General features: G+C 39.5%; 5 non-coding genes across 5 annotated transcripts; 2 read left to right on the top strand and 3 right to left on the bottom strand.

Moving 5' to 3' along the window:
- The first annotated feature begins 980 nt into the window (after positions 1–980).
- Positions 981–1053, top strand: trnaa-agc (transfer RNA alanine (anticodon AGC)). The gene has a single exon. It is a non-coding gene; the product is annotated as a tRNA-Ala (tRNA).
- Positions 1054–3190: 2137 nt separating this feature from the next.
- trnal-cag (transfer RNA leucine (anticodon CAG)) lies at positions 3191–3273 on the bottom strand. The gene has a single exon. It is a non-coding gene; the product is annotated as a tRNA-Leu (tRNA).
- Positions 3274–9207: 5934 nt separating this feature from the next.
- Positions 9208–9290, bottom strand: trnal-cag (transfer RNA leucine (anticodon CAG)). Its single transcript has one exon. It is a non-coding gene; the product is annotated as a tRNA-Leu (tRNA).
- An 804-nt stretch (positions 9291–10094) lies between these two features.
- On the top strand, positions 10095–10167 carry trnar-acg (transfer RNA arginine (anticodon ACG)). Its single transcript has one exon. It is a non-coding gene; the product is annotated as a tRNA-Arg (tRNA).
- A 12711-nt stretch (positions 10168–22878) lies between these two features.
- On the bottom strand, positions 22879–22951 carry trnaa-agc (transfer RNA alanine (anticodon AGC)). Its single transcript has one exon. It is a non-coding gene; the product is annotated as a tRNA-Ala (tRNA).
- Between the last annotated feature and the right edge of the window lie 1473 nt (positions 22952–24424).

Below are 24424 nucleotides of genomic sequence, written 5' to 3'. Positions count from 1 at the left end.
ACCCTCCAGCAGAGCTGCAACAATAAACAGAGCAAGATCAGGATGAATACATGATTCAGTTTCTCACATTTTCAGTTATCAAAAGCCTGGGTCCTGGCATCCATGTGGATGTTACTTTGACACGTACCACCTACCTCAGCATTGTTGCAGACCATGTTCACCCTTTGATGAAAACTGTATTCCCTGATGGCTGTGTCCTCTAAAGAAGTAGATTTGTTTAAATCATGAGCTGTCAGAAGTGGGATTCGAACCCATAAACTGCTTAATCTTTTCACATTATTATGTATTGTAAATGTACTGACTGTAACCCATCTGCTGCACTGTACACTTTGTCACTAGGCTGTAAACCAAAAATCAATAGAAAGGGAGCCCCATATGAGATCTCCAACTGACCAAATAATGTTTTTGGGTGGACCATTCTTAGCACTGTAACAGCACTAGCATGTTAGGGTGTGTTTTCTCTACTATGAGTGTATTAGGTACAGCCTTCTTGTTGGGTTTTTAACTGACTGGATTATTTATTAAGAATAATAATTATTCTCTAAGAACTCAAACCCTGTTTGTGCTCGTTGTAGGCTATTCAATTGTCCACTAGATGGCATAATATGAATACAGTTAGAAAGTAAAACGATGTCTGTTTCGAGCAAAGTTTCATCGCATGCTGACCTGTGTGGAATACAACTGATGTATGTAGCACTAAGAAATGTTTCTTAAGGGTTCTTTTAGGTGTTCTTGGTAGAACTGTTTCTACTTGAAGAACCATTTAGTATAATTTAAGGTTCTTTGCTAACTCAATTTGATTTTTATGGATTTTTTTATTTTGCCACATATAAATGCACATAACATTTTAATGAAAAGCAACGCATAATATAGAAAAGAGTACGTGAGCTTAAACATGTTGCACCCTCACTTTATAATGCAGCATCAACACTCTGTTAGTACATTACAATTTACAAAGGGCAAAGGAAAGTTTTGTGTAAGGGGAATTAGCTCAAATGGTAGAGCGCTCGCTTAGCATGCGAGAGGTAGTGGGATCGATGCCCACATTCTCCAGTATAGAAACATTATGATCATTTTGCAATCTGAAAAGATGAAATTTCGGTCAAATTCGTTGCAGCATCAACCATAAGGCTAGTCTGTCCGTATTACAATGTCAGTAACGCCCTATTTACGCTCAAACAGTTTTGTTTACATACCTTTTTTGTTTTGTTTTGACAGAAACGCATGAACTTATAATTTTTTATAATGTTTTATTATTTGACACTGTTACAATTGATACATTATAAAGTATTGTACATATTTAAGTTCGGTGGCATAATTGGCTTGCTTTTAAAAACGACTACAGTGCGCCATCTACAGGCCATTCTTGGTACGTCTTGTTAAAACGTAGCCAATGGAAAACTGGTGCCCACACTTCTGTGGCTTGGGATCTACTATTTCAGTCAACAGGTCATCGGGATCTACTTTTTAAAAAGGTTGGTCTCATCATTTTTCAAGAATGCTTTAAAGCTTTTTTAAATGCGCTTCATTTGCCTGTATTGATATTCAGCATTACAGGGCAAGCGTGGGTCCAGTGTCACGAACACTGGGCTCAAGACAAAAATACACCCTGGACAGGGCGCGTCAAACCATCGCAAAGCATCACACACTAATTTATCCACTCACTCACACATACAGGTGCAATTTAGAGCAGCAGTTACACCTACTGGCACATTTTCAGACCCGGAGGAAAGCCACGCATACATGGTGAGTATACACCGATCAGCCATAACATTAAAACCACCTCCTTGTTTCTACACTCACTGTCCATTTTATCAGCTCCACCATATAGAAGCACTTTGTAGTTCTACAATTACTGACTGTAATCCATCTGTTTCTCTACATGCTTTTTTATCCCCCTTTTATGCTGTTCTTCAATGGTCAGGACTCTCCTGTGTTGTGCTGGTATGAGTGGATAAGACATAGCAGCGCTGCAGGTTTTTAAACACCTCACTGTCACTGCTGGACTGAGAATAGTCCACCAACCAAAAACATTCAGCCAACAGCGCCCTGTGGGAAGTGTCCTATGACCACTGATGAAGGTCTAAAAGATGACCAACTCAAACAGCAGCAATAGATGAACGATCGTTTCTGACTGTCTCTACAAGGTGGACCAACTAGGTAAGAGTGTCTAATAGAGTGGACAGTGAGTGGACACGGTATTTAAAAACTCCAGCAGCGCTGCTGTGTCTGATCCACTCATACCAGCACAACACACACTAACACACCAACACCATGTCAGTGTCACTGCAGTGCTGAGAATGATCCACCACCTAGATAACACCTGCTCTGTGGTGGTCATGTCAATAATTGTAGAACTACAAAGTGCTTCTATATGGTGAGTGGAGCTGATAAAATGGACAGTGAGTGTAGAAACAAGGAGGTGGTTTTAATGTTATGGTTGATTAGTGTAAACTCTCACACTGTTGTATGTGCTTGCATGACTGCAGGACGCGTTTGTCAGCGCATTACCGTAATATCCATAAAATGTGTCCTTGCGATTTCAGTGCAGAAAAGTTTGTGTAGAGACTGCAGCAGCGGATACTGTGTTTGTTTTGATTTTGAGGTCATACTTTATTAACAAGGTAAGTTTATTTTTTAAAGAAAAGTTTGTGTATATTAGCTTCTGGATATTTTCGGATGCTACGGACAAAACTGTGTTGTACTGCTATGATGATACGATTATGTTCCAAACCCTTTTAGACTCTTCCACCACCGTTAGCGCTTCTCTCAGTTAGTTCAGCTCATTAAATATATTATCCACAGTATCGCTTACTTTTACAAACCCAGTTTCAAGGTTTAGACAGAAGGGAAAATGTCAATGTAAATAGACAGCAGTTTGTAAAAGATGTTATTTATATTCTAGCATACAAACATACATCGCTCCAAAATATGAATGAACGCTTCAACCAGGGTTGCCAGATTGCGCATTTAAAAGCCCGCCAAAATGCATGGAAAACCGCCCAACATACTCACGAAAAACAGCCGATAATCAGCGCTTAAACAATATTAAACCAGTTAAACATGACCTACTACTGCTGATATCTCACAAATCAGTGATTTATTATAAATTACATTATTAATGGCATATCTTTTCACATTATTATGTATGGTAGAGGGTTAAATATGTAAATTTGTTTAAAGCATGAGCTGTCAGAAGTGGGATTCGAACCCACGCCTTCAGGGAAGACTGCGACCTGAACGCAGCGCCTTAGACCACTCGGCCATCCTGACTAGCTGGGGTACCATTGATACCACCCTCGCCCCACATGGTCTAAGATTTGCACAAACTGCTTAATCTTTTCACATTATTATGTATGGTAGAGGGTTAAAGACGTAAATTTGTGTAAAGCATGAGCTGTCACAGTGCCTTAGACTGCTAAAACCATTCTGTCTAGCTTGGACACTGTTGACGCCACTCCTGCCCCACACAGACTAATATTTGTAGTCTGCTTAATCTTTTCACAAATTATTATGTTTGGTAAATTTACTGACTGTAACCCATTTGCTGCACTGTACACTTTGTCACTAGGCTGTAAACCATATATCAATAGAAAGGGAGCCCCATATGAGCACTCCAACTGACCAAATAATGTTTTTGGCACTGTAACGGCACTAGCATGTTAGGGTGTGTTTTCTCTGGTATGAGTGTATTAGGTACAGCCTTCTTGTTGGGTTTTTAACTGACTGGATTATTTATTAAGATTATTTATTATTTATTAAGAACTCAAACCCTGTTTGTGCTCATTGTAGGCTATTAAATCGTCCACTAGATAGCATAATATAAACACAGTTAGAAAGTAAAATGATGTCCATTACTAATGAATAAATAAATGTCTGTTATTAATAAAGCTACTTTGAATCTTGAATCTACTATCAAAGTTTCATCGCATGCTGACCTCTGTGGAATACAACTGATGTATGTAGTACTAAGAAGTGTTTCTTAAGGGTTTTTTGGTGACTTTTATTTTTAACCAGGCAGTGTATGTTAAAGTTTGTAATTCAAGTCACATCCTTGTGGACACATCCTTGTGAGGATTGAAGTGTCTTGCAGAGCCTGGATAGCTCAGTCGGTAGTGCATCAGACTTTTAATCTGAGGGTCCAGTGTTCAAGTCCCTGTTCGGGAGAGTTGTTTCTTACTGCATTAGGTAAGCGGTAATGTCCTGTACTACATGGTTTGTTTAGAATGATGAAGAATTTGTACTTTGTGAGTTTTTTGTAAGTGAACTAGCATGTACTTGATAAGCTTGAAATAATAGCACACTGTATGTGTTAACATGTTCTCCACACCAACTAGTTGTACGCCCAGCTGTTTCAAACAGACTGTAGTAAATAAAGGACCGTTTAAATCTATAATTACATTTACATTTTACATTTTCTGCATTTAGCAGACGCTCTCATCCAGAGCGACTTACAGAAGTGCTTCCATAGTAAACATTTCATTTCTCAAGTTTTAGTAAACAACAGTCGAAGAACACAAATCTGCTGAAACCTGTTAGAACCAGTGGGTTTTTTTTTTTTTGGAAATGGAAAAAAAATGTTAGTAAATAAGTACAAGTCAGCTTAAGTGCTTAGTAAAAAGGTGGGTTTTTAATCGTTTTTTAAAGACAGCAAGAGACTCAGATGTTCGGACGGACAGAGGAAGTTCATTCCACCACTTGGGTGCTAGAACAGAGAAGAGCCTTGATGCTTGTCTTCCTTTAGTCCTGGGTGGAGGATCAAGTCGGGCGAGACTAGTGATTCGGAGGTTGCGTGGTACAGAGCGGGGGTTTGATTAGACTGCGAAGGTAGCTTGGGGCTGGTCCATTTTTGGCTTTGTAGGCGAGCATCAGTGTTTTAAGCTGAATGCGTTCAGCTACAGGAAGCCAGTGAAGAGAACGCAGCAGTGGGGTGATGTGGCAGTGTTTGGGCTGGTTAAAAACCAGACGGGCAGCTGCATTTTGAATGAGCTGCATAGGAGTGGTAGGAGAAGCCATGGGAGGCTATGACCTTACCCAGAGAGCGGGTGTAGATAGAGAAAAGAAGTGGGCCAAGTACAGAGCCCTGAGGAACACCGGTTGAGAGAGTGCATGGGGGAGATATGGATCCCCTCCATGACACTTGGTAGGAGTGCCCTTCGAGGTAGGAGGCCATCCATTGCCATGCTGAACCTGTTACTCCAAGGCTGGAGAGAGTGCACAGGAGAATGCTGTGATTCACTGTGTCGAAGGCTGCAGAGAGGTCAAGAAGAATGAGGACCGATGACAGTTTGGCTGCTTTGGCTGCATGAAGCTTCTCAGTAACAGCTACAAGTGCTGTTTCCGTAGAATGCGCTGCCTTGAAGCCAGACTGGTACGGATCGTGGAGGTCATTCTGAGTAAGAAAGGAAGATAGTTGGTTATAGACAGCACGTTCAAGAATTTTGGATAGAAAAGAGAGGAGTGAGACAGGTCTGTAGTTGTTAATGTCTGTAGTGTCTAGTGTAGGTTTCTTAAGAAGGGGAATAACCTGAGCCTTCTTAAACGCAGCAGGGACAACACCTGATGTCAGGGAGTTGTTGATGATGAGTGTGATGAAGGGGATTAGGTCCTGTGAGATGTCTTTAAGGATGGTGGATGGTATAGGGTCGAGTGTGCATGTAGTGGGATTGCTGGATGAGAGGAGCTGTGCAACCTCATCCATGGTGAGTGGGGTGAAGCTGGTGAGTGTGTTGGTGGGTTGAGGGTCAGTTGAAAGTGGGTCAGTCGGAGAGAAGGATTGATTGATTTTGTCAATCTTGTCCTGAAAGAATGTTGCAAAGTCAGTAGCAGTAAGAGAGGCAGATGGGGGAGGAGGAAGAGGGTTCAGAAGAGAGGAAAAGATAGCATGAAGCTTACGTGGGTCAGCAGCAGATTGTTCAAGCTTGGCTTTGTAAAAAGATGTTTTTGATGCAGTCACATCGGATGAGAACCTGGACAGCAGATCGTGGTAGGAGTGGAGATCAACACCAAGCTTAGATTTTCTCCACTTTCTCTCAGCTGCCCTTAATTCTCTTCTGTTGCTGCGCAATGCATCTGAAAGCCAAGGAGCAGGGTGAGAAGGTTTTCCTCGTTTAAGGGTAAGAGGACAGCTGATCGAGGACAATATTAAACCAGTTAAACATGGCCTACTACTGCTGATATCTTACAAATCAGTGATTATAAATCACATTACATTCACATTATTATGTATGGTAGAGGATTAAAGATGTAAATTTGTACAAAGCATGAGATGTCAGAAGTGGGATTCGAACCCACGCCTCCAGGGAAGACTAAACGCAGCGCCTTAGACCGCTCGGCCATATTGACTAGCTAGAGTACCACAGATACCATCCTCGCCTCACAAGGAATAATATTTGTACAAATTCCTGAATCTTTTCACATTATTATGTATGGTAAATTTACTGACTGTAACCCATTTGCTGCACTGTACACTTTGTCACTACGCTGTAAACCATATATCAATAGAAAGGGAGCCCCATATGAGCACTCCAACTGACCAAATAATGTTTTTCGGGTGGACCATTGTTAGCACTGTAACGGCACTAGCGTGTTAAGGTGTGTTTTCTCTGGTATGAGTGTATTAGGTCCAGTTTTCTTGTTGGGTTTTTAACTGACTGGATTATTTATTAAGATTATTTATTATTTTTTAAGAACTCAAACCCTGTTGTGCACCACCCTTAGGCCAGACTTGGTACTCTGGTCCCCTTCATTGAAGTCTGTATACATCACAGAGCTCACAGTTCCATGGGAGAATTCAACAGAAGAGGCCTATGAGCGCAAGAAACTGCGCTACACAGAACTGGCAGCAGATGCTCAGCAATGAGGATGGAACGCGAAAGTCTATCCAGTTGAAGTGGGATGCAGAGGTTTTGTGGCTTCTTCCACCATCAGGCTGCTGAAAGAACTTGGCATCCATGGACAGGCTCTACGACAAACAATTAGATCAGTCTCTGAAGCGGCCGAAAGAAGCAGCCAGTGGATATGGATCAAGCGGAAGGACCATTGCTGGGCTCAAAGAGCATCGACAGCACCCGCTCACTAATTCCCCCCACACCCCATCCCATTAGAGAACCCAGGTCACAACCCTCCAGGAGGAGGATGAACAAGGTATACGATTAGTGCTAGGCTTGACTCGGGGAAGAGGACACCCCCTGCCTTGCATAGTCCTGTGGGCTGCGCCACTTAAATAACCAGGCAATTCTCATGATTGGGTATGGGACACAAGCTCAGGTTTGATCATCCTGTAGCTGTATCGAACCCACGCCTCCAGGGGAGACTGCGACCTGAACGCAGCGCCTTAGACCGCTCGGCCATCCTGACTAGCTGAGTCATCCTCAACACCACCCCCACCCCACACGGACTAATATTTTTATATACTCAGAATGTGGCTCCGCCCATCCCGCCACTCACCAACCCAACTACTAGAGGACCAACACTGGTTCTAAACCACCACCAGGTGAGAACCACCCTGAGGAAAGTCAATGCAAGCAAAGCAGCAGATCCAGATGGAGTTCCCGGCCGGGTGCTGAAAGCATGTGCCGACCAGCTTACAGTGGTGTTTACCAGCATATTCAACCTCTCACTCCAACAAGCTGCTGTCCCAACGTGTCTCAAATCCTCCACCATCGTTCCAGTACCCAAGAAATCAGCTTCATCATGCCTGAATGACTATCGTCCAGTGGCTCTAACACAACACCCATAGTCATGAAATGCTTCAAGAAGCTGGTGCTTTCACACATCAGAACAGTCATCCCATGTGGCCTGGACATGTATCAGTTTGCCTACCGACCAAATCGCTCAACAGAGGACGCCATAACAACAGCACTCAACACCGCGCTGACACATTTGGAGGAACTTGACAGCGATGTGAGGATTTTATTTGTGAACTTCAGCTCCGCATTTAACACGATCATCCCCAATAAACTGGTCAGCAAATTGGTGAACCTGGGCCTGAATTCCTCAATGTGCACATGGATTATGGATTTTCTCACTGGACGTCCACAAAAGGTCAAAATTGGCAACCACACCTCCACCACCCTCATCCTAAACACAGGAACGCCGCAGGGTTGTGTGATAAGCCCTATGCTTTTCACACTTTTTACACAGGACTGTACCACCATTCACAATTCCAACAGAATAATTACAATTTCAGATGACACAACTATAGTTGGACTGATCTCCAACAATCAGGAAATGGCTTACAGGCAGGAGGTAGCTCACTTGTCTGATTGGTGTACATTAAACAACCTGGCTCTTAACACCTCTAAGACAAAGGAGATCGTCATTGACTTTTGAAGAACAAAGGAGATAAACCACCTCCCCCTGCACATCCATGGAAACAAGGTGGAGATGGTGAAAAGCCTGAAATTCCTCAGAGTCTACGTGTCTGACAAGCTGACGTGGACCGTTAACACCTCACACCTGATTAAGAAGGCTCAACAAAGACTCTTCTTTCTCAGGAAGCTGAAAAAGGCCAAACTATGGCAGAACCTACTAGTAAACTTTTACAAGAGCACAATAGAAAGTATTCTGACCAGCAATTTCACAGAGTGGTATTCAAGCTGCACTGCCGCCGAGTGTAAGGATCTGCATCGCGTAGTGAAAACAGCTCAATGGATTTTTATTGTTCTTTCTTTTTTTTGTGATTACTACTACTGTCTTTCTTCTACTGCTGCTACTCTATTGGAGAGATGCCACTCGAAATTGCATTGTACTTGTGTATAGTGACAATAAAGATTCTATTCTATTCTTCTATTCTATGCTGCATTATAAAACGAGGGTGCAACGTCTTTGAGCTCACGTACTCTTTTCTATATTATGCGTTGTTTTTGAACCATCACAGACTCAGTTTATTTAAAACGTTGATCTTAGCCTTTAGGACGAACAATGTGAAGTGAACAAAGACCCCACCACCACCACCACAAACACCAACAAAATAACCCTCCAGCAGAGCTGCAACAATAAACAGAGCAAGATCAGGATGAATACATGATTCAGTTTCTCACATTTTCAGTGATCAAAAGCCTGGGTCCTGGCATCCATGTGGATGTTACTTTGACACGTACCATCTACCTCAGCACTGTTGCAGACCATGTTCACCCTTTGATGAAAACTGTATTCCCTGATGACTGTGTCCTCTAAAGAAGTAGATTTGTTTAAATCATGAGCTGTCAGAAGTGGGATTCGAACCCACGCCTCCAGGGGAGACTGCGACCTGAACACAGTGCCTTAGACCACTCGGCCATCCTGACCTGAATGCACATTATGAAAGACAATTTTCCTCAACACCCCCACATCGCCACAGATTTGTACGAACTGCTGAATCTTTTTACATTATTATGTATTTTAGAGGGTTAAAGACATAAGTTTGTATAAAGCACTAGCAGTCAGAAGTTCAAACCCACGCCTCAATGAGAGACTGTGACCTGAACGCAGCTCGTTAGACCGCATCCTGACTAGCTTGGGTACCATCGACACCACCCTCGCCCCACACGGACTAATATTTGTACGAGCTTTTCACATTATTATGTACAGTAAATGTACTGACTGTAACCCATTTGCTGCACTGTACACTTTGTCACTAGGCTGTAAACCATATATCAATAGAAAGGGAGCCCCATATGAGCACTCCAACTGACCAAATAATGTTTTTTGGATGGACCATTGTTAGCACTGTAACGGCACTTGCATGTTAGGGTGTGTTTTCTCTGGTATGAGTGTATTAGGTACAGCCTTCTTGTTGGGTTTTTAACTGACTGGATTATTTATTAAGATTATTTATTATTTTTTAAGAACTCAAACCCTGTTGTGCTCGTTGTTTGCCTATTAGTTCCTCGTTGCCTTGTTGCTGTAGCTCAAGCAGCTTGTTCTGTTGAAACTGTGACTGTAGTCTATCAGGGAGCAGTGGCTGAGCATTGGGAAGCCATGCTTCGCACAACTCTGCGTTGTGGCTGTAGCAACCCCGGTTCGAATCCAAGTCACGGCCCTGTCTTTTTGTATGCCGTGCTTCAAAGGTTTCTATTCTCTCCTCGGGCAAGAGAACCATAGTCAAACAGGGGCCAGTGGCGCAATGGATAATGCGTCTGACTACGGATCAGAAGATTCTAGGTTCGACTCCTGGCTGGCTCGGTTTCCTTATGCCTTTTTTTGTCTCTCTAACTCCTTGTGTATGGAGCACCAACAATGCATCCAACAATGGAGGTCTTGTCAAAGTGAAAAAGACTTGTCAGAGCGGAAAGAAGTGGCTGATGCTGTTGGAACTATGACTGCAATCTATCAGGGAGCAACCGACATGAACCACCAGTGGCAGACTGCTGGGAAGCCGTGATCGTATAGTGGTTAGTACTCTGCGTTGTGGCTGCAGCAATCCAGGTTCGAATCCGGGTCACGGCACTGTCTTTTCATATGCCGTGCTACGAAGGTTTCTATTCTCACCTTGTTCTAACTCCTTGTGTATGGTTCTCTGTACCCCAGATCCAACAATGCAGGTCTTGTCAAGGTGACAAAGACTTGGTAGAGCGGAAAGAAGTGGCTGATGCTGGCACCAGCCGATACTGAGCTTTGCAGTTTCCCATATGGTCTAGTGGTCAGGTTTCCTGGTTTTCACCCAGGTGGCCCGGGTTTGACTCCCAGTATGGGAATTGCCTTCTATGATTGGACTTGAGCAAAACTTTGCCCATTACTTCCTCTGCGCCTTGTTGCTGTAGCTCAAGCAGCTTTTTCTGTTGGAACTATGACTGCAGTCTATCAGGGGGCAGCCGACATGAGCCACCAGTGGCAGACTGCTGGGAAGCCGTGGTCGTATAGTGGTTAGTACTCTGCGTTGTGGCCGCAGCAACCCAGGTTCGAATCTGTGTCACGGCCCTGTCTTTTCGTATGCCATGCTTCGAAGGTTTCTATTCTCTCTCTTTTTTTGTCTCTCTAACTCCTTGTGTATGGCTCTCTGTACCCCAGATCCAACAATGCAGGTCTTGTCAAGGTGACAAAGACTTGGCAGAGCAGAATGAAGTGGCTGATTCTGGCGTCAGCCGGTGCTGAGCCTTGCAGTTTCCCATATGGTCTAGCGGTCAGGATTCCTGATTTTTACCCAGGTTTTCGACTTCCAGTATGGGAATTGGCCTTTATGATTGGACTCGAGCAAAACTCTGTGTATTAGTTCCTCGGCGCCTTGTTGCTGTAGCTCAAGCAGCTTACAGTTCAAATCTTAGGCCATGTGGGGGTGTTGAGGAAAATTGGCATTGGTAACGTGCAAGCAAGTCAGGATGGCCAAGCAGTCGTTCAGCTCGCAGTCTCCCCTGGAGCCGTAGGTTTGAATTCCCCTTCTGACAGCTCATGCTTTATACCTTCAAAATGGGAACAAAGATGCAAATGCACATAAGGTATTACAGTTACATATAATCACAAACACCCCACCACCACCATTAAAAAGAAAACCCTCCAGCAGCACTGCAACAAGAACAGAAGAATCTCCTACAAGTCCAACCAAATCAAAGAGAATGCACTTCATAAAAGATCTCATCCCCGAATATGGCTGCATGTTGGCACTGTCGGCTGACTGAGACTTTTTGAACTGCACTATTTTGGCCCTTACATAAAGCAGCATCAACCCTTAAGTCCGCCTGTCAGTGGTACAAAGACAGTTATGCAGCATTAACGCTCTGCTCTGTCAGTACATTACAATTTGCAAAGGGTAAAAGAGGTTCATAGTAGGGGGAATTAGCTCAAATGGTAGAGCGCTCGCTTAACATGTGAGAAGTAGCGGTATTGATGCCCGCATTCTCCAGTGCAGAAACATTATGATCATTTAAGGCATCATGTAATATGAAACTTTTTGCGTCAATGCTCACTGAAACGCAGCATCAAAATTTACAATGTTACAATGACATTTACGCTCAATTTTCACTCAAATCATTTTTACATTTTTTTAAAGATTTTTTAAAAATCATTTTTGATTTTTAAATTGCCAAACGCAATAACTTGTAATTTTTCAATTTTGAAATGTTTTTGGTTAAAGCAGCGGTACGTGACATTTTGTTGGTTTTTCATCTGGTGAACTGTTTTGTAAAAGATGAACAGCTGAAACTCACGACATCCCCTTTAAATGCAGCATCAACCCTTAAGTCAGTCTGTCAGTGGTACAAAGACAGTTATTATTTTTTTCAGTTCGTCCTAAAAGCTGGGATGAACATTTTAAATAAACTGAGTCTGTGATGGTATAAAAGCACCACATAATATAGAAAGGAGTACGTGAGATTAAACACGTTGCACTCCTACTTAATGCAGCATCAATGCTCTGTTAATCCATTAAAAGGGTAAAGGATAGATTTTGTAATAGAAAACTAAGACTAACTAGGACTAAGATTTGTACGAACCGTAATATCTTTTCACATTATTATGTATGGTAGTGGGTTAATGACATAAATTTGTATCAAGTATGTGCTGTCAGAAGTGGGATTCGAACCACTCAGCCATCCTGACTAGCCAGGAAATGATTAATACCACTCTCACCCCACACGGATTGAGATTTGTACTAACTCCTTAATCTGTAACCCATTTGCTGCACTGTACACTTTGTCACTAGGCTGTAAATCATATATCAATAGAAAGGGAGCCCCATATGAGCACTCCAACTGACCAAATAATGTTTTTGGGTGGACCATTGTTAGCACTGTAACGGCACTAGCGTGTTAGGGTGTGTTTTCTCTGGTATGAGTGTATTAGGTACAGCCTTCTTGTTGGCTTTTTAACTGACTGGATTATTTGTTACGAACTCAAACCCGGTTTGTGCTTGTTGTAGGCTATTCAATCGTCCACAAGATTGAATAATATAAATACAGTTAATATTGTATTATATAATAGAATGACTATAAAGCTGAGTCTGAGCTTAAACACTTGCACCCTGACTTTATAATGCAGCATCAATGCTCTGTTAGTACATTAGTAAAGGTGGGGTTTTCATAAGGGGAATTAACTCAAATTGTAGAGCACTCGCTTAGCATGCAAGAGGTAGTGGGATCGATGCCCACATTCTCCAGTGCAGAAACATTATGATCATTTGGCAGCAACTCGGAATCTGAAATGATAAAATTAAGGCGAAATTCGTTGCAGCATTAATCTTTAGGCCAGTCTGTCAGTGTTACCATGTCATTAACGCCCTATTTACTCTTAAACAGTTTTATTTACATACCTTTTTTGTTTTGTTTTGACAGAAACGCATGAACTTATAATGCTACAGTATTAAAATGCATCAGAGTTTTATTTCTTAGTTTCTGCTATTGATATAACTGAAATGATATTATTGTTATCTTTTTTATTTACTTTTTGAATTTTTTTTTTAAAAAAGACTCACGGTGATCATTACCAGGATAAAACAGGCAGTGAATGAATGAATGTATTCCATAATAAGAAACAATAAGAACATCCATCTTACCACCAGGTGGTGGAAGTGTGATTGTGTGGGGATGCTTTGACATTTGGGTGACTTCATGGGAGTCTTAATCGATTGAACCAGGAATAATGAACCACTGCCCTGATTCTCAGTGCTGAGAATCATCCACTATCTAAATAATACCTGCTCTGTGGTGGTCCTGTGGGGGTCCTGACCATTGAAGAACAGAGTGAGCAGTCTAGAGTCAGTAATTGTAGAACTACAAAGTGCTTCTATATGGTAAGTGGAGCTGATAAAATGGACAGTGAGTGTAGAAACAAGGAGGTGGTTTTAATGTTATGGTTGATTAGTGTAAACTCACACACTGTTGTTGTATGTGCTTGCACGACTGTAGGACGAGTTCTCAGTGCATTACCGTAATATCCATAAAATGTGTCCTTGAGATTTCAGTGCAGAAAAGTTTGTGTAGAGACTGCAGCAGCGGATACTGTGTTTGTTTAGAAATTGTGGTCATACTTTTTTCAACAAGGTAAGTTTATTAAAATAAACGTTTTTTGTATATTAGCTTCTGGATATTTTCGGATGCTACGGACAAAACTGTGTTGTACTGCTATGATGATACGACTATGTTCCAAACCCTTTTAGACTCTTCCACCACCGTTAGCGCTTCTCTCAGTTAGTTCAGCTCATTAAATATATTATCTACTGTATCCCTTATCTTTACAAACCCAATTTCAAGGTTTAGACAGAAGAGAAAATGTCAATGTAAATATACAGCAGTTTGTAAAAGATGTTATTTATATTCTAGCATACAAACATACATCGCTCCAAAATATGAATGAACGCTTCAACCAGGGTTGCCAGATTGCGCATTTAAAATCCCGCCGAAATGCATGGAAAACCGCCCAACATACTCACGAAAAACAGCCGATAATCAGCGCTTAAACAATATTAAACCAGATAAACATGACCTACTACTGCTGATATCTCACAAATCAGTGATTATAAACTATTAATGGCATTTGAAATAATGAATGGCATTTGCAATAATTAAAAACTAAGACTAAGAAGTCTTAAGAAGTGTTTCTTTAGGGTTTTTTGTGTTCTTGCTAGAACTGTTTCTACTTGAAGAACTATTTAGTATAATTCAAGGTTCTTTGCTAACTCAATTAGATTTCTATAGATTATTTTATTTTGCCACATATAAATGCACATAATATTTAAGGACTGGAAAACAATCGTGCAACTGACACAGGAAAAAAGGAAAAAGGTGAAAGAAAGGAATCTGTTTGTGATCTACCTGCTAAATTCTCCTCCTGAGATGTTTTTCTTTGTGTGTGTAAGCAGCAACATACTTCAGCTAAAACTTTATATAATCGCCTTCAAGAGAGCCGAAACAGAAATAAAATTTTTTTATATTAATTGAATTTCTACAGGACAACATATGTTAAAGTTTGTAATTTAAGTCACATGCTTGTGAGGATTAAATCAATTTCCAGATCCTGTATAGTTCAGTCGGTAGAGCATCAGACTTTTAATCTGAGGGTCCAGGGTTCAAGTCCCTGTTTGGGTGAGTTGCTTTAGGTAAGAGGTAATGTCCCGTACTACATGGTTTATTTAGAATGATGAAGAATTTGTACTTTGTGAGATATTTCTAAGTAAAATAGCATGTACTTGATAAGCTTGAAATAATTGCACACTGTATGTGTAACATGTTCTCCACACCAACTAGTTGTTTTAAACAGACTGTAGTAAATAAAGGATCGTTTAAATCTATATTTATGTGCAGCCTAATAATGCACTGAGTTTTAGATATTAATACCCACATATTTTATGTTGAATGACATGCATCATAATTTCAGTTCTTGCTTCACAGAGCCGCTTTGTTATTGCTCTGCACTAAACAGTTGGTATATCCTGCACTATTTTGGCCCGTCATGCAGCATCAACCCTTAAGTCAGTCTGTCAGTGGTACAAAGACAGTTACGATCTGGTTCAGTTCGTCCTAAAGGCTGCGATAAACGTGAGTATGTGAGCTTAAACACGTTGAACCCCCACTTTATAATGCAGCATCAATGATCTGTTAGTACATTACAAAGGGTAAAGGAGAGTTAAGGAAAATTAGCTCAGATGGTAGAGTGCTCGCTTCGCATGCAAGAGGTAGCGGGATCGATGCCCGCATTCTCCAATGCAGAAAAGTTACGATAATTTAAAGGCATCACGTAATATGAGACTCGTTACGTCACTGCTCACTGAAACATTGCGTCAGATACGAGGGCAGTTTTCGCTCTATTTTCATTCATCGTTTAGTTTTAAGACCTTTATTATTTTTTTAAATTGACAAACATGCAATAACTTTAAAACAATCTTGAAACAAATCTTTTCACATTATTATGTATGGTAGAGGGTTAAAGATGTAAATTTGTATAAAGCATGAGCTGTCAGAAGTGAGATTCAAACCCACGCCTCAATGAGAGACTGTGACCTGAACGCAGCGCCTTAGACCGTATCCTGACTAGCTTGGGTACCGTTGACACCACATCATGTATCAATAGCATATGAGCACTCCAACTGACCAAATAATGTTTTTGGGTGGATCATTCTTAGCACTGTAACGGCACTAGCATGTTAGGGTGTGTTTTCTCTGGTATGAATGTATTAGGTACAGCCTTCTTGTTGGGTTTTTAACTGACTGGATTATTTATTAAGAACTCAAACCCTGTTTGTGCTGGTTGTAAGGCTATTCAATCGATCACTAGATGGCATAATATGAATACAGTTAGAAAGTAAAACGATGTCGCATGCTGACCTGTGTGGAATACAACTAATGTATGTAGTACTAAGAAGTGTTTCTTAAGGGTTTTTTTGGTGTTCTTGCTGGAACTGTTCTATAGGACAACGTATGTTAAAGTTTGTAATTCAAGTCACATCCCTGTGAGGATTAAAGCAGCTTGCAGAGCTCGGATAGCTCAGTCGGTAGAGCATCAGACTTTTAATCTAAAAGTCGTTTATTACTGCATTAGGTAAGTGGTAATGTCCCGTACTACATGGTTTGTTTAGAAAGATGAAGAATTTGTACTTTGTGAGATATTTCTAAGTGAAGTAGCATGTACTTGATAAGCTTGAAATAATAGCACACTGTATGTGTAACATGTTCTCCACACCGACTAGTTGTACGCCCAGTTGTTTCAAACAGACTGTAGTAAATAGAGAACAGTTTAAATCTATATTTATGTGCAGCCTAATAATGCGCTGAGTTTTACATATTAATACCCACATATTTTTTGTTGCCTTAAAGACTCACTTAAATCCTGATCTAATTGTTGATGCTGCATTTCATTAAGCGATGCCGCAACAAGTTTCATATTACATGTTACCCTTAAATAATCATAAGGTATCTGCACTGGAGAATGCGGGCATCGATCCCACTACCTCTCGCATGCTAAGCGAGCGCTCTAACTTTTCTTTTTCATGTATCTACTGATATTTTACTGGATCTGGATAATGTTTCCTTGTTTAATAAAACCATTATGCTTATTTAGCTTTAATTAGCTTTAATTATTAAAGAGTTAATAAGATAGTGATGGTGAAACTAAAAACCTTTTATTACCATCACTAAATGTTTTTACCATCACAACAAGTTGTGTCGGTAATGGCATGTTGAGGTAATGACAGTTTTTACTTAGGGAAAAAAGTAAACAGCTAGTATACGATGTACTTTACATACATTTAAATAATGTGAACATTTCAATTGTAAAATACTGCTGTAACAATGTAAATAGACGCTGAATAAACATACTTTATGAACAGGATGAATACATGATTAAATTTCTCACATTTTCAGTGATCAAAAGCCTGGGTCCTGGCATCCATGTGGATGTTACTTTGACAAGTACCACCTACCTCAGCATTGTTGCAGACCATGTACACCCTTTGATGAAAACTGTATTCCCTGATGGCTGTGTCCTCTAAAGAAGTAACTTTGTATAAAGCAGGAGTTATCAGAAGTGGGATTCGAACTGGCCATCCAGAAATGTCTGTAAGGTAACAATGCCAATTACCAACAACACCCCCACATGGCCAAAGATTTGTACAAACTGCTGAATCTTTTCACATTATTATGTTTGTTAGAGGGTTAAAGACATAAATTTGTATGAAGCACTAGCAGTCAGAAGTGGGATTCCAACTCACGCCTCCATGGGACACTGTGACCTGAACTCAGCATTTTAGACCGCATCCTGACTAGCTTGGGTACCATCGACACCACCTTCACCCCACACGGACTAATATTTGTACGAACTGCTTAATCTTTTCACATTATTATGTATGGTAAATGTACTGAATGTAACCCATTTGCTGCACTGTACACTTTGTCACTAGGCTGTACACTGTAAGCCCGGATAAGTTCAATCTACTTAAAAAATTTGAGGAAACCGGTTGCCTTAAAAAAGTTAAGTAATGTATAATGAAAACTTGAGTTAGCATAACTTAAAACATTAAGTTATTACACCTAAAAGGCAAGTTGATTAAACTTTCTATTTTTTGTTATACCAACTGCTTTTCCCAATAATTCTACTTATTATCTTGAGCTCAATGGAAAAAACTATTGATTTCTTCTTAGTTTTCATGTTAATTACATTTTAAATATGAATTACAAATGTTTATAGAAAAACAGACACAATTATAAAATTATTTTTCTTTATTTCACTTCAGAAGTATTTACTTAAAATACAACATGTCAAGAAAACATCTTTAAAACTGTACAAACTGTATATAAAGTTCTGATGAAACACAAACAGCTCCTCACAGTAACATGAACCTGTAAAACAACAAAAAGAAACAAGAAACAGAAGTATTAAAATCAACATTAATAGCATTAATTTAAGGATTAAAATAAAGCAAGCCAGCACACTCTTTGCTTCGTATGAAGACTAGCATGCTAACATGCTAGCATGTAGCCTAAATACGGCAAATAAAGCAGCGCTGTTTGATTATTTATTTAGTGTCAACATTAAGATCATTTATTTTAAACAAAATTGTTAAGTGAAGTACAACACTTACCAAAATTAGACGGAAGATGAAAAAGCCCCATCAGACTGGTGTACATGCTACTCAAAAATAGCATAATGAGAAAGAAAATGTTTGTCCACTTAGTTTAACAAAGGTTCCACTTCACAAAATACATTTCAGGAAGACAAGTTTACTTTTGCAAAAAGCCTAAAATGAAAAGTAAAAAGTAATTTGCAACAACAGGTTACAAAAGTTAAAACAAATGGCTGCCTGATTCACCAACAGCAAGCTGAAAAAAGGCGGACTTACATGTAAATGGGGGCGTTTTTCTGTTTTATTACCTTAACTTAACTTTTTTAAGTTAATCTGATAGAAAAGTAATTTTTTTTGTTTAGTAAATTTAAACCGTTTAGCACATTTAAATGTGTACTCAAATTAGTACAATGTACTCTGCATTTTATAGTAGAGCAAAAAAACAATTTATGTATGTTGTACTAAAAATTTTTGATTAAATATAAAGTCCGGGCTTACAGTGTAAACCATATATCAATCGAAAGGGAGCCCCATATGAGATCTCCAACTGACCAAATAATGTTTTTTGAAAGGATTCTTTTTGTGTTCTTGGTAGAACTGTTTCTACTTGAAGAACCCTTTAGTATAATTCAAGGTTCTTTGCTAACTCAATTTGATTTTTATGGATTTTTTTTCTCTTGCCACATAAAAATGCACATAACATTTTAATGACTGGAAAACAATTGTGCAATTGATACAGAAAAAAAGGTGAAAGAAAGGAATCTGTTTGTAATCTACCTGCAAAATTCTCCTCCAGAGATGTTTTTCTTTGTGTGTAAACAGCAACAACCTTCACCAAAATTTTTTTATAATCGCCTTCAAGAGAGCCAGCACGGATCTTTACAGCCCAGTCGGTAGAGCATCAGACTTTTAATCTGAGGGTCCAGGGTTCAAGTCCCTGTTCGGGTGAGTTGTTTCTTACTGTGTTGGCTAAGCGGCATTGTCCCGTACTACATGGCTTGTTAAGAAAGTTAAAGAATTTGTACTTTGTGAGATATTTCTAATTGAAATAGCATGTACTTGATCAGCTTGAAACAATCGCATAGCGAATGTGTAACATGTTCTCCACACCAACTAATTGTACCCCCAGCCGTTTCAAACACACTATAGTAAAAAGAGGACCGTTTAAACTATAATTATGTGCAGCCTAATAATGCACTGAGTGCTTGTGCCTGTGCTGACTTGATCATTTAGAAACTACACACCCAGAAGCAGCAGCCACCTCACTGGCCTATAGTATGTCATCTATATTTTATTGTTCAGTGTTTTGTACTCGTCGAGTACTTTATGCCAATTTGTAAAGACAGTAAATAAGTCTCTATAGTTCTACCTAATGTTTAGTCATGTGATTTTCAAGTCCATGCAGACACAAGTACTACAATGAGCAATATAGAAATATAAAAAGTCATTCATTTGCATGAACAGTTAAAAGCTAATGAATGGATTGTTGGATGGATAATTGCATTTAGATTCCCTCGATTTTACTTTATGGTAAAAACCCTACACAGACAGAAGAACAAAATAAATAGTATGAAGACCATGTTTTTAACTACAGTGCGTTACAAGTCTAAATGTTATTCTCACAGGAAAATGTGCTTAAAAGTTTGCAATGCTTCTGCATTGGAGAATGCGAGCATCGATCCAGCTACCGCTCGCATGCTAAGCGAGCGCTCTACCATTGGAGCTGATTCCCTTTACGATGAATCCCCTTTAGCCTTTTGTAAATTGTAATGTACTATCAGAGCGTTGATGCTGCATTATAAAGTGAGGGTGCAACGTGTTTAAGCTCACATACTCTTTTCTGTATTATGCCTTGCTTTTAAACCATCACAGACTCCGTTTATCGCAGACTTTAGGACAAACTAAACCCAATCAAAACTGTCTTTGTACCACTGATAGACTGACTTAAGGGTTGATGCTGCATTTTAAAGGTGCTGTCGTGAGTTTCAGCTGTTCATCTTTTACAAAACAGTTTACCAGATGAAAAATCATTAAAGAGTCACGTACCGCTACTTTAACAAAAAGTCGTTTTAGATAAGACTCCGAGACATTTCAAAATTGGAGAATTATAAGTTATTGTGTGTTTGTGTAGCCCAATTAAAATCTGGGGACTACTAATATTTTGTTTATGTTAATTTATAACTAGTAAATAAGTTGTTTTTATTTGTTCTGTAAATAATGTTCTGGTTGTTTTATGCTGTTTAAAGTAAAGTGTATGTATAGCCCTCCCTTGATTTATTTTTAAGCCAATCAGCATGAACTGTCACAGGTCGGGAAAAGAGCGGGAGAAAGTGGGTGGAAAAGAAGAAAAAAGTGGAGAAAATAGCGTGATGTGAAACAAGTGTCATGTAAGCGGGTAAAACACCTGTTTAGGATTTATCTCTCTTGATGCATTAAGACAAACGGACAGTGAGTCTTATATTAACATCTTGCAGTCGATTAGTGACATTGTTTATGCTGTATCAGCTGTGAACTTCGTCTCTTGAGTTTTCGCGCATGGACATTGGAGGCAGTACGCTTCCTCAGCAACTGTGACGATTACAGTGGATTAAAAGCATCGGATTAACTCTGATTGTTTCATCCAAGATCAAAAGGAAAAAGACTGGTGGATTTTTTCTGTTTCATCCATGTAAACAAAGAACGTGGACAGCTCCACCACAACCGACCAAATATACTTCGTGATCTGTGCTGATTGGGACTATTAGGTTGGATCAGGCCTGCAATGGTAATTTTGGGTACCCTTTTTTTTTAGTTAGTTATTTTAGTTAGTTTAGTTACAGTGGGGCCAAAAAGTATTTAGTCAGCCACTGATTGTGCAGGTTCTCCTACTTAGAAAGATGAGAGAGGTCTGTAATTTTCATCATAGGTACACTTCAACTATGAGAGACAAAATGAGAAAAAAAAATCCAGGACATCACATTGTAGGATTTTTAAAGAATTTATTTGTAAATTATGGTGGAAAATAAGTATTTGGTCAATAACAAAAGTTCAACTCAATACTTTGTAACATAACCTTTGTTGGCAATGACAGGTTAAGGATGATCCTGACACTGCAGGATTTGAGTCCCTCTTGGCGTAGTGTGTTACTGATGGTAGCCTTTTTACTTTGGTCCCAGCTCTCTGCAGGTCATTCATCAGGTCCCTCCGTGTAGTTCTGGGATTTTTGCTCACCGTTCTCATGATAATTTTGACCCCACGGGATGAGATCTTGACCCCAAGGGAGATTATCAATGGTCTTGTATGTTTTCCATTTTCTTACAATTGTTCCCACAGTTGATTTATTCACACCAACCTGCTTGCCTATTGTAGATTTACTCTTCCCAGCCTGGTGCAGGTCTACAATTTTCTTCCTGGTGTCCTTCGACAGCTCTTTGGTCTTGGCCATGGTTGAGTTTGGAGTCTGACTGTTTGAGGCTGTGGACAGGTGTCTTTTATACAGATAACAAGGTCAAACAGGTGCCATTAATACAGGTAACGAGTGGAGGACAGAAGAGCTTCTTAAAGAATAAGTTACAGGTCTGTGAGAGCCAGAAATCTTGCTTGTTTGTTATTGACCAAATACTTATTTTCCACCATAATTTACGAATAAATTCTTTAAAAATCCTACAATGTGATTTCCTGGATTTTTTTTCTCATTTTGTCTCTCATAGTTGAAGTGTACCTATGATGAAAATTACAGACCTCTCTCATCTTTCTAAGTAGGAGAACTTGCACAATCAGTGGCTGACTAAATACTTTTTGGCCCCACTGTACCTAACTTAGGAGAGATTGATAATATTTTGAATATTACTGATGGTAATTTGAGTGAATCTGTATTATGACATTTTTGTAAAATATATTGGGGTTTGAAATGCATATTAATGATTGTGTAAATGAGTAAATAGTTAATTTGTTTAAGTATTATTAATGTGTACAAGTTTGGTATGTGAGTCAGGGATAATGTTAATACAGCTACTGTAAATGGTGTTAGTCGCAGGTTTTTTTGTGCAAGGTTAGTACCACATATATATAGGGTAATTGAAGTAGTTTTTTCGGTTTAAATAAGAGTATAGTTTAAATATAAAATAATCGTAAGTACTGATAAGTAGTGGCCCTTTTAAATCCTTACATTACCACAAAGAAAGAGATTTCTTAAACAAATAAAAGAAGTCAGGGAGCGCTTTCCAAATACAGCCAAGGGTGCTAGGGGGCGCTACATTTGTCAATTTAAACAAGTCAAAAAAGGTCTTTAAAGCAAACGATTTGAGTAAAAATAGAGCATAACTGTCACTGTAAAACTTACAGACTGACCTAATGTTTGATGCAGCGTTTCAGTGAGCAACGACTTTTATATTATGTGTTGCCTTTAAGTGATCATAGTGTTTCGGCATTGGAGAATGTGGGCATCGATCCCACTACCTCTCGCATGCTAAGCGAGCGCTCTACCATTTGAGCTAATTCCCCTTACACAAAACTTTCCTTTACCCTTTGTAAATTGTAATGTACTAACAGAGTGTTGATGCTGCATTATAAAACGAGGGTGCAACGTGTTTAAGCTCACGTACTCTTTTCTATATTACGCGTTGTTTTTAAACCATCACAGACTCAGTTTATTTAAAAAGTTGATCTTAGCCTTTAGGACGAACAATGTGAGGTCTTTTTTGAAGTGCATTTTTTATTTTATTTTGTTGGACCTGTAGGAGATTGTCCTGTTCTTGTTGCAGCTCTGCTGGAGGGTTATTTTCTTGGTGTTTGTGGTGGTGGTGGTGGTGGTGGTGATGGTGGGGCCTTTGTTCCCATTTTGGTTTATTTAGTAAATGATGTACTTTACATCCATTTCAATAATGTGAACATTTCCATTTTTGTCGTAAAATACTGCTGTAACAATGTAAATGGACGCTGAATAAACATACTTAAATGGATATTTAAGTATTTAAGTACATATTTAAATGGATGTAAAGTACATCAAATAAACCAAAATGGGAACAAAGACCCCACCACCACCACCACCACAAACACCAAAAAAATAACCCTCCAGCAGAGCTGCAACAATAAACAGAGCAAGATCAGGATGAATACATGATTCAGTTTCTCACATTTTCAGTCATCAAAAGCCTGCGTCCTGGCATCCATGTGGATGTTACTTTGACACGTACCACCTACCTCAGCATTGTTGCAGACCATGTTCACCCTTTGATGAAAACTGTATTCCCTGATGGCTGTGTCCTCTAAAGAAGTAGATTTGTTTAAATCATGAGCTGTCAGAAGTGGGATTCGAACCCATAAACTGCTTAATCTTTTCACATTATTATGTATTGTAAATGTACTGACTGTAACCCATCTGCTGCACTGTACACTTTGTCACTAGGCTGTAAACCAAAAATCAATAGAAAGGGAGCCCCATATGAGATCTCCAACTGACCAAATAATGTTTTTGGGTGGATCATTCTTAGCACTGTAACGGCACTAGCATGTTAGGGTGTGTTTTCTCTACTATGAGTGTATTAGGTACAGCCTTCTTGTTGGGTTTTTAACTGACTGGATTATTTATTAAGAATAATAATTATTCTCTAAGAACTCAAACCCTGTTTGTGCTGGTTGTAGGCTATTCAATTGTCCACTAGATGGCATAATATGAATACAGTTAGAAAGTAAAACGATGTCTGTTTCGAGCAAAGTTTCATCGCATGCTGACCTGTGTGGAATACAACTGATGTATGTAGCACTAAGAAATGTTTCTTAAGGGTTCTTTTAGGTGTTCTTGGTAGAACTGTTTCTACTTGAAGAACCATTTAGTATAATTTAAGGTTCTCTGCTAACTCAATTTGATTTTTATGGATTTTTTTATTTTGCCACATATAAATGCACATAACATTTTAATGAAAAGCAACGCATAATATAGAAAAGAGTACGTGAGCTTAAACATGTTGCACTCTC

Source organism: Trichomycterus rosablanca, unplaced genomic scaffold, assembly GCF_030014385.1.
Source record: "Trichomycterus rosablanca isolate fTriRos1 unplaced genomic scaffold, fTriRos1.hap1 scaffold_168, whole genome shotgun sequence".
NCBI classification, from domain to species: domain Eukaryota; kingdom Metazoa; phylum Chordata; class Actinopteri; order Siluriformes; family Trichomycteridae; genus Trichomycterus; species Trichomycterus rosablanca.
This window is presented reverse-complemented; position numbering and strand designations above follow the sequence as displayed.